Raw genomic sequence first — 10,435 nt, 5'->3', positions numbered from 1 at the left:
ATAATTTGTCTGAATTAGGCTTAGTTATCATATAGTTAAATTTTTTGATATCAAATCTTTCCATTATCAAAACGAGAAAAATGAAAAGCAAGCCTTCCATCTAAAATAATTGGGCATCTGCCCAATCATATCATTTACAGGTGAAAGAACTATAAAGATTTGAACTAAATCTCATTGTTAATAGACTTGAATTAGGGTCACAATAGTTACTTGAATTCTTTCATACTTGATTCTTAGCTTTTGCAAAAAAAATATGTTACACCTGGAGTTATTGGATTCTTGTGTGCCTGTTTTAATTGGTTTTACTCCAGCCTGACAAGATGAAGCCTGACATTCTATGGCACTGGTGATGAATAAAAACTGGAAAATTGTGAAAAGATGATCCCCAACCCCATATAGGAAAATACATGTCTCAACTAACCACTTGACAGCAATGCTAACTGCATAAACCTGCACCTGCAGACAGATTTTTGAAGACTGCTTTTACATGAGGACAGTTGACAAATTACTCATAGTTTGAACATCCATTTGTGCAATGAAGTGGAGCTTGGGCTTGGTGTATTAGCGAAAGCATTGCCCTTGTTTGTCATGTGGACCATATACTATAATGTTACTGTATATGTTTTAGTAAGATGGAGAAAAGTTAAGACTGAATGCTGAATTGAGGGTTACTATAAAATGTGAACATCAAGTCATCCAAATTCACCATTTGAATCATTTCATTCACCAGCTCTAGTTGAAATGTGTGGCTGAAACTTCATCATAGTTATGCTAATTGTTGTTCGTTGGTTTTTATCAGCTGCTATATGTATTATTTATGATTTTGTTATACTGTTTTTAACCTTGGTTTTAAGTATGGTTAGTTACCCAGTGTCATGTATTTGAGCCATCTACATTGCATAAATCAATAAATATATTTTATTTTTAAAAAGCAGGTTATGTAAAAGTCCAAAGGCCTTTTATATGCCATTTATATATATATATTCAAGATGGATCTTGAGACTGATATAATCTTTTTGAGGTAGTCCAGACAAGAAGCACGACCAAAAGCATTAGCACTCACTATCTTTATTGTAGGTTTACATTTTTCAAGACTGAAAGAATTTGACAACTCCTCCCTTTTTAGTCTCTGGAAGTTTAAGGAGGATGCACTCTGGAAAGTTTCCCACACCTGTGGACTGAGCAGCCTCTTACCAGGCTTTATATAGGCTGTAACTTATTGACAAAAACTCTGTCATTTCAGTAATTTTGTCTTCAAGCCAATAAAATTTCTTCCATTATGAAATATTGGGGGGGGGGGAGAGGTATTTAAAGCATGTATTTTTTTTAAAAAATGTTAAAACATATTACAGGTATGTTGACTCGCAACAGTTTATTTAGTGACTGTTGAAAGTTACAGTGGCATTGAAAAAGGTGACTTATGCTCATTTTTCACAGTTACAACCTTTGCAGCATCCCCAGGATCATCTGATCAAAATTCAGATGCTTCGCAACTGGTTCATATTTATGACCCTTGAAGTGTCCCAAGGTCATGCGACCGACCAGTCAATGGGGAAGCCAGATTTACTTAACAATAGGATTACTAACTTACCAGCTGCAATGATTCACTTAACAACTGAGGCAAAAAAGTCATAAAATGGAGCAAAACCTGCTTAACAAATATCTCACTTAACAGAAATTTTGAGCTCGTAAGTTGAGGACTACCTGTATTGAAACAACTTACTAAGTAACAAATTATATTTATTTCTCTGTGCATTAATGATTCACCTGTGGAGATGGTTACCAGCATCAAATTCCTGGATGTGCAGCTAACAAGCAGGCTGGCTTGGTCGCTCAACAGTGAGAAACTGGTGAAGCGGGCATAGCAGTGCATGCATTTTCTGCATTGCATGAGAAAAGCACATCTTCCTTCCCCTGTCCTGACCACTTTCTACAAGGCGACGATCGAGAGCATCCTGTCATACAGCATCACAGTCTGGTTTGGAAGCATCCCTGCTTCGGACAGGAAGGCAGTGCAGAGAGTGGTGAGAATGGCCAAAGAGATCATTAGCAGTTCCCTCCCTCCCATCCAGGACATAGCACAGAAGCGTTGCTTGAGCAGGGTCTGTAAGATTATCTGGGACACTACACATCCTCTTCATGACCTGTTTTCCTTGTTACCTTCTAGGAGGAGGCTTCATGGTATCTGTAGCAGAACATCCAAATTCAGCCATAATTTCATTCCACACAGCATTAACCTTGTGAATTCTCAAGCTTCCTCCTTCCGTTATATGTTCAAGATGGACAGTATTTAATATTTATTTGCTATGTATATGTAGGGGTGTGGGTCTATATATATATGTGTATATAGTATGTTTAGATGTGTGACATGTATGTGTTTCACTTTGAGAGTGGGCAACTACATTTCATTTTTCACATGTGCCGTTGTGCCCACAGTAAAAAAATGACAATAAAGGTTATCTTATCTATTTCTAAAAAAAAAAGATTTCCCAAATACATTTAGGAAATATGTAACATGGTACTTATCTAAAGAAAAAAGAAACTCAAAGCCTATATATTTCATACAATATTAAAACTATAACTTATATATATATAATGAAATTATAATTTCATATACATTTTTTATTTTTTCAGAATAATTGCTATTTGTAGCTGCCATATTGATTCCAACAGCTTACTTCATTTGCCTTCACTACAGCTCCCAATTGCCACTTCAAACAAACATGCAGATCAATCTTATTTTCAGAAGTATTAATGATTGAAATTCATTATGCGCAGAATACACCACCTCCAGCCCCTACATTTTTTTTAATATACAGTATATGGGCAAAGGTAATCATAAATATGTCTCTGAGAGGGAATGTGAGAACATTTATTTCACTTGAGTGATGTCATGAATTGCAAGGATACTTCTGATTCCTTACATTCATTAAGCAAAGTTAAGCATTGCTTATTTCATTATTGGGTCTAAAATCTGTTGAAAGGACAATATAATTTTAGCATAAAATAGTTTTAATACCTGCCATCCTTGGTCAGCTACTCAAGTTCTAGTGCTTGCTAGCAACAGCCATTTATTGCTTCTTCTTTTAAGAAAAGAAGATAATCTGAGGAGCACTGAACCTCTACCACTTGTACAGCTTAACATAATTTTCTGCTATTAGTGAAATACTCACCTGATTATGTAATGATAAATAGCAAGTAATTCTGATTTTTTCTGACAAATGACAAAAAGGATCTTGTAATGTCCAAAGGATCCTTTAGTGTTGTTTTGAGAAACAGTGATACATTTCAATATTAGTAGTCCTTGCTTATCCATCACCAATCACCACTGGGACCCGCAACTCTGTCATTAAGGGCAATGGTCATTAAATGAAAAATCACTTTACTAAGCCAGACTATCAACCTCCCTTTTGTTTCCATTGTGAAGTGAATCGCTGCAATCATTAAATGAGACAACATGTGACCATAACTTGCAATTTCACTTCCATATTCTCCATTAATTCTGCTTGCTGGAAGCCAATTGTAATGCTTGCAAATAGCAATCACATGATAGCAGTACATTGCAACAGTTCTGAATGCATGCCAGTTGTGAAACACCCAAAGGCAATCACATGATCACAAGTTGCTACAATTACTGTAAATGTGAGGACTGATTGTGCGAATTTTTTTTTCAACCACTGTAACTTTTAACGGTCACTAAAAAAGACAATAAGCAGACACTATCTGCAGTGGTTCCTAACATCTTATGGTACTTAAAGCAACACTGGTGCTCTCAACTCTCTTCAAAGAAACTCTTCATACGGTAACATGTAAAGCAGGCAAGAAATTTTAAAATTCTGAAATGGACTTGGAAAGTAATAGTTTATCCATTTTCATACAAAACATTCTGAGTAAATAATATCTTCATCTGTCATGACATCATTATTTATTTCTGGGTAAAGAGAAATAAGCACTGGCATAATTCAGTTCATTGACAAAAACTCTTTGTTATTCAAAAATGCATTAGAAGATCAATGCCTCAGGATGCATATACTTGGCCAAATAGGGCAAGAAGCGCTTTCAGTTACTGAGCTAAAGAACAATATCCTTAAAACTAAGGGGTGCCTTTTTTTGATTTGTCAATAAAGTCATTGATTTTTAATTCTCTTTATTGAGAGATGTATTGTGCATATGCTGCTCTCTTCTGGCTGCCTCTCTAATCTGTAACAAGTAAATTCATGGGAGATATATATGTATATGTGTATGTGTGTGTTTGTGTACATACAGTGGGGCAAAAAAGTATTTAGTCAGCCACCAATTGTGCAAGTTCTCCCACTTACAAAGATGAGAGAAGCCTGTAATTGTCGTCATAGGTAGACCTCAACTATAAGAGACAAAATGAGAAAACAAATCCAGACAATCATATTGTCTGATTTGGAAAGAATTTATTTGCAAATTATGGTGGATAATAAGTATGTGGTCAATATCAAAAGTTCATCTCAATACTTTGTTATATATCCTTTATTGGCAATGACAGAGGACAAACGTTTTCTGTAAGTCTTCACAAGGTTGGCTGGTATGTTGGCCCATTCCTCCATGCAGATCTCCTCTAGAGCAGTGATGTTTTGGGGCTGTCGCTGGGCAACACAGACTTTCAACTCCCTCCAAAGGTTTTCTATGGGGTCGAGATCTGGAGACTGGCTAGGCCGCTCCAGGACCTTGAAATGCTTCTTACGAAGCCACTCCTTCATTGCCCGGGCAGTGTGTTTGGGATTATTGTCATGCTGAAAGACCCAGCCACGTTTCATCTTCAATGCCCTTGCTGATGGAAGGAGGTTTGCACTCAAAATCTCACGATACATGGCCCCTTTCATTCTTTCCTGTACACGGATCAGTCATCCTGGTCCCTTTGCAGAGAAACAGCCCCAAAGCATGATGTTGCCACGCCCATGCTTCACAGTAGGTATGGTGTTCTTTGGATGCAACTCAGCATTCTCTCTCCTCCAAACACGACCAGTTGTGTTTCTACCAAACAGTTCTACTTTGGTTTCATCTGACCATATGACATTTTCCCAATCCTCTTCTGGATCATCCAAATGCTCTCTAGCAAACTTCAGACAGGCCCGGACATGTACTGGCTTAAGCAGGGGGACACGTCTAGCACTGCAGGATCTGAGTCCCTGGCGGCGTAATGTGTTACTTATGGTTGCCTTTGTTATGTTGGTCCCAACTCTCTGCAGGTCATTCACTAGGTCCCCCCATGTGGTTCTGGGATTTTTTGCTCACCATTCTTGTGATCACGTTGACCCCACAGGGTGAGATCTTGCGTGGAGCCCCAGATCAAGGGAGATTATCAGTGGTCTTGTATGTCTTCCATTTTCTAATTATTGCTCCCACAGTTGATTTCTTCACACCAAGCTGCTTGCCTATTGCAGATTCAGTCTTCCCAGCCTGGTGCAGGTCTACAATTTTGTTTCTGGTGTCCTTCGACAGCTCTTTGGTCTTCACCATAGTGGAGTTTGGAGTGTGACTGTTTGAGGTTGTGGACAGGTGCTTTTATACTGATAACAAGTTCAAACAGGTGGAATTAATACAGGTAATGAGTGGAGGACAGAGGAGCCTCTTAAAGAAGAAATTACAGGTCTGTGAGAGCCAGAAATCTTGCTTGTTTGTAGGTGACCAAATACTTATTTTTCACCATAATTTGCAAATAAATTCTTTCCAAATCAGACAATGTGATTGTCTGGATTTGTTTTCTCATTTTGTCTCTCATAGTTGAGGTCTACCTATGATGACAATTACAGGCCTCTCTCATCTTTTTAAGTGGGAGAACTCACACAATTGGTGGCTGACTAAATACTTTTTTGCCCCACTGTATATATGCATACACACACACACATACATTTGAACAATCTCTGTTGGCCAAATTGTTCAAAAAGGAATCTAAGTCCAGAATTCTGCATTTGATCCCAATATTGACATTATTATGCTAAAAGGGCAAGGTTTTTTTTCCCCTCATATGGATACTCAGAATTATATTGATCTATTTTAAATACAGTAAAGTTATTTTGAAGAAAAGGGGCTCTTTATATGATTTTTTACTTGAAAAAAAGCTAGACAAAGAGAAAAAAATCCAGCAAGTTTTGTTGTCTTGGATCTGGAGTGGATTGAAAGAAGACTGTGAAGTCATCTAGGATCTAGAAACAGAAGAACATCCTATTGCCCTAAAAAGCTAAACAGATCTTACCTGAAAGTCCACCAATAGGACATGAAGGAGACAGACTGCTGTTGTGGACTCCACCTTCCAAATTAATAATGTGCATGAATATTATCCCTCTTCAAAGCTATATGATACAATGGCTATTATATAACCTTGGGCTGTAAATACTATACATTAATTATGTATTATGTTTTCTAAAATCTTGCTCTATTAATCAGTCATGTTTATTGGGTGGAAATATCTTTATAATCATCATAAACTGGCATTCCTATTATCATTTTTTGGCCTTATGGCTGTAATAAATGTATTTGATTTGAGGTATTCTTAGCCTGTTCAAAATCTGAAACTTCTCCCCTTAGCCTAAACAAGATTGGTTCTCACAATTGAAAAAGCTGGTGTTACTCCACTCACTAAGCAGACAAATGCTATTAATCAACAGTTTTTTTTATTATTTATGTAAACTTCTTAAAATCATAACGTAATTTGTGAATCAAACACCATGAACCAAATATTAAAGGTCTGAAATTGTTAACCTGCAGAAAACAGCTTATCAAATGTTCTCTGACAGGCCTAGCAGACTTATGTTTATCATAGAACATCATTATAAAGCACATCAGATATGTTGGTTGTCTGCCTGCATACAGTATTTGGATATTTTACATTTCAGCCATTATTCAAATTCTTGAGACAGACTCCTTTTGGTATCCATGTTTATTCTGGAATGGCAACCCAACTTGGTGAGGTTGATAGAACTACCAGGAAGAAACACATTGAACCTTCAAAAACTTTCTCATAATTGCATTAAAGAGACACATGAGCATTCTACCACTAAAGGCATTTTTGGGAATTTTCCTGACACATAATATAATTTTACCTTACAATTCTAATTACAGATCCTTATATTAAAGCTGAATTAGCCCATTTGCTTCTGAGGATTTACCATTTTGTAGCCAATAAGAACCACAAGACTTGAGACATTCACAGTATCCTTTTTGTTTTTAGTAGGAAATTGTGATAATCCTTGAAGAAAACCATATGAAGGCCTGTATTCAATTTCAGGAAAAAAATACAGTACAGGATAAATTGTTTGCCTTTTCCATTAACCAAAATCTTCTCTGACTTGGAACTTCATGAGGACAATGCAATGCAAGTCCATTGTGGTTCTCAAGGATAACCTCTACTGGTTACCTCTATACCTATTATGGATAAAATCAGATAGTTTCTGTCATCTAGTACAAAAATTAAAGAGCTCAAGCTGTGCAAGAACAGAATGTTATTTTCGTATGAATAAAAATATCTACTATCTATGGTCCATGAACGACATGCTTCAATGATTTTTATATTTATCATTATAATAATTTTTTAAAAAATAATGAAAGTCATTGACCATACACAAACTTTTATTTACTCTGTCTCCACACCATTTAACTTTACAGTAGTCTTAGCATTTACTTTTAAATAGATACAAAGAACAAAAGAAGACTCTGGTGTTCCCTGTTGGTCTTTCATATATTTCACCTGGAAAGTTAAATCCATTTATCATTTACAACTGAAATGAACTGGTTCTGATTCATAGTGAAACAAAAATAGAGGAGAACATGTACATATATGTTTATGTCTAAGTGAAAGAGAATAAACAAACTGAGAGCAGTTTTACCCTCTCTGGATTGGTCTCCTGTTGAATTCATTTGGGATGGACTAGAGATAGAAGCAGCCGATCCCTCTTGTGTTCAGCTGTTATAGCCATACCTCAGGAAAAGTCCAAAGAACTATCAGTGGACTTTCTCAAGCAACAGATCAATATTGTGCTTCATATCAGCCAAGCTGTTATTCACGCCAAAGGCAGTTGTTTCGATGAAGGGAATGACTGAGTGCACAAGTTCACTGTATCATAGTGTACAGATTTTTTTTTAAGAAAAATCTCCTCTAGATGCCTTCATTATTTATATGTAACAATTACAACAACTTCAGTTCAGCTGTAGTCTGAACGCACTTGATACAAAATTTATTCTGTTTAGCATCAAGGTTGAGTACCTATTTATATGTTCAATATTAAATTATTCCACATTTTATACCTATATATCTTTATCATTAGATACAGTGGTGGATTCACTGCCACTTTGGCAGAACCAGTAGCTAATTTTTTTGTTGGCCAGGCCCAGAACAGACTTCCAGACATCCACACAGAGAACCAGTTGCTCACATATTTGAATCCCACCACTGGTTAGATACAATTATGAATTATTTGGAAAACAATGTAATTTTTTGCTTTTCTCAAGACACATCCATTTTTCTTATTTCTGGCTAAGAGTGGAATGTTTATGCACTGCCAATATTGTGATAAGTATTGCAAGTTTGTGATTTTTTTTGTACTACATGCATATGTAATTACTTAGGGAACACAGCTCATTAAGTGTAAGTAGTGAAAGCAAGCTAACTGATTAGAAAAATCAGGGAAGGTAGTAAGACTGTATCTGGGTTTGCAATCCTTTCATTCTTGTAAAAACAAAAATCACCAAGTTGTGATCTGCATTTCCAGGTGCTTGAGTGGAATTTCAAAACACAAACATGATTGCAGCCCAAGTGCAACCCAGCCTCCACTCACCATTACATCCTTCAGACTTCCCAACTATGTGATGTAACACAGTATCATCTCCTGGTGGCAACAAATGAAATGGTAGGTATTCTGAATCTGCTAGTTGTTTTCTTTACAGAATCATAAACTTCAGTGGTACTTAATTCATGTCTTAAGTGGACTGAGGTAGCCTAACTATTCTTAGCTTTGTAAGTTAGTAGCACTGAGGTTATATAACTGCAATACTCTGAGTTTTGGGCTGGTTTCTCACAAATTAGCATATATGGACTTGCACATCCAACACATACATTACTTGATCAATACTCAGTTACTTCTGAGTAATTGAGTAGTGGGCCCCATTATGGAGTACCCAGTGACTTGGGACTAGTATTTAAGATGCCTTCAGCGAGGTCAATGAGTGCTGGTAAGGGAATTTTATTTTGCCAGCAAATTCAATAAACAGTATGCATTGCTTTTGTTCTTTCTGTGTATTTAAAATTGGATTTTATTGCATCACCATTTTTACTTTATCCCATTTTAATAATCTTAATGGAGGAAGGCTCAGAAATCCTTCAAATATATTATCTTCAAGAAGCATGGAGACATATATATCTTGGCAGGTTTTCCTCATATCAATTTCTTTTAAAACTCTTTTTACCCCTTTTAGTTTACAATTTATTTGGAATTTTGGTGAGTGTAGCTCTCCTGAAATTGAAGTTTAGAAAAATGTTTAAAAGCGATTTGTGGATTGGCAGAAAGAACTGAAGATGAAAGCAATGGTCTCACAGACTGGAAAAAAAAGCAAGACCTACAGTTTTCAGAATCACATTCTACAACTAAATCCAAAGATCCATTTGACATTTCCAGGAACATTTTGGACTCATTTTCATTGAAGGTGCAACATGGTAAAACATTTTCAAAACCAGAGGAGGCTTTAGCAACAGCATTTTTTCCTCATTTTTTTAAAGACCTAGTTTAGAATAGTTGGCTGGGTTGTGGCCCGTATCGCCACAAAATGCATTGTACTGATACATTTTGCAAAAGACAGGCTTTATCATTAAGCCAATGAATAAGGTAACAGACTTCTACTAGTCTCTCCCCCACTGTGGGCTGTTCTCTGAGGCCATCATTTTTCTGAATTGCTTTCCACTGATGCTTTGAAAATGCAGCTAATGTTTAAATGAGCATCACTGGTCCTTGGCATCTCCATAATATCCCACAGGGAGCTATGAAGCATGTTTGATTGAGTAGGTGCATGATGGATGACAAAACTATGGAGTCTGCTTGGTCTTGAATGATAGTGTTCAGACCAGTACATACACGCTGTACCATTGTTGTTGCTAGATAGACCAAAGTTAGTTGGGAACGATCAATAGACCAAGGACAATCAGTGATATGATTCTGGTGACACCAGGTACATGTGTAATTCTACTTAGGTTAGAATATGATTTATAAACTACCCCTCCTTCTCAAACAATAGATTTTAGCTAAATCTGTTCATCCACCCAACTCTTTCTGTTTCACCACAGGAATTAGTACTACCATCAGCAGGCAATATAAGGATACACAATTAAAAATAAATCTTTTGTTCCCCCTCCCAATAAGAGGCATTTAATTGCAGCTGCTTGAAACAAAACTCTCCTTGTTCAAAAACCCATGCC

This window comes from Crotalus tigris, unplaced genomic scaffold (assembly GCF_016545835.1).
Source record: "Crotalus tigris isolate CLP2741 ecotype Arizona unplaced genomic scaffold, ASM1654583v1 scf7180000018468.2839379, whole genome shotgun sequence".
Taxonomy (NCBI): Eukaryota; Metazoa; Chordata; class Lepidosauria; order Squamata; family Viperidae; genus Crotalus; species Crotalus tigris.
This window is presented reverse-complemented; position numbering follows the sequence as displayed.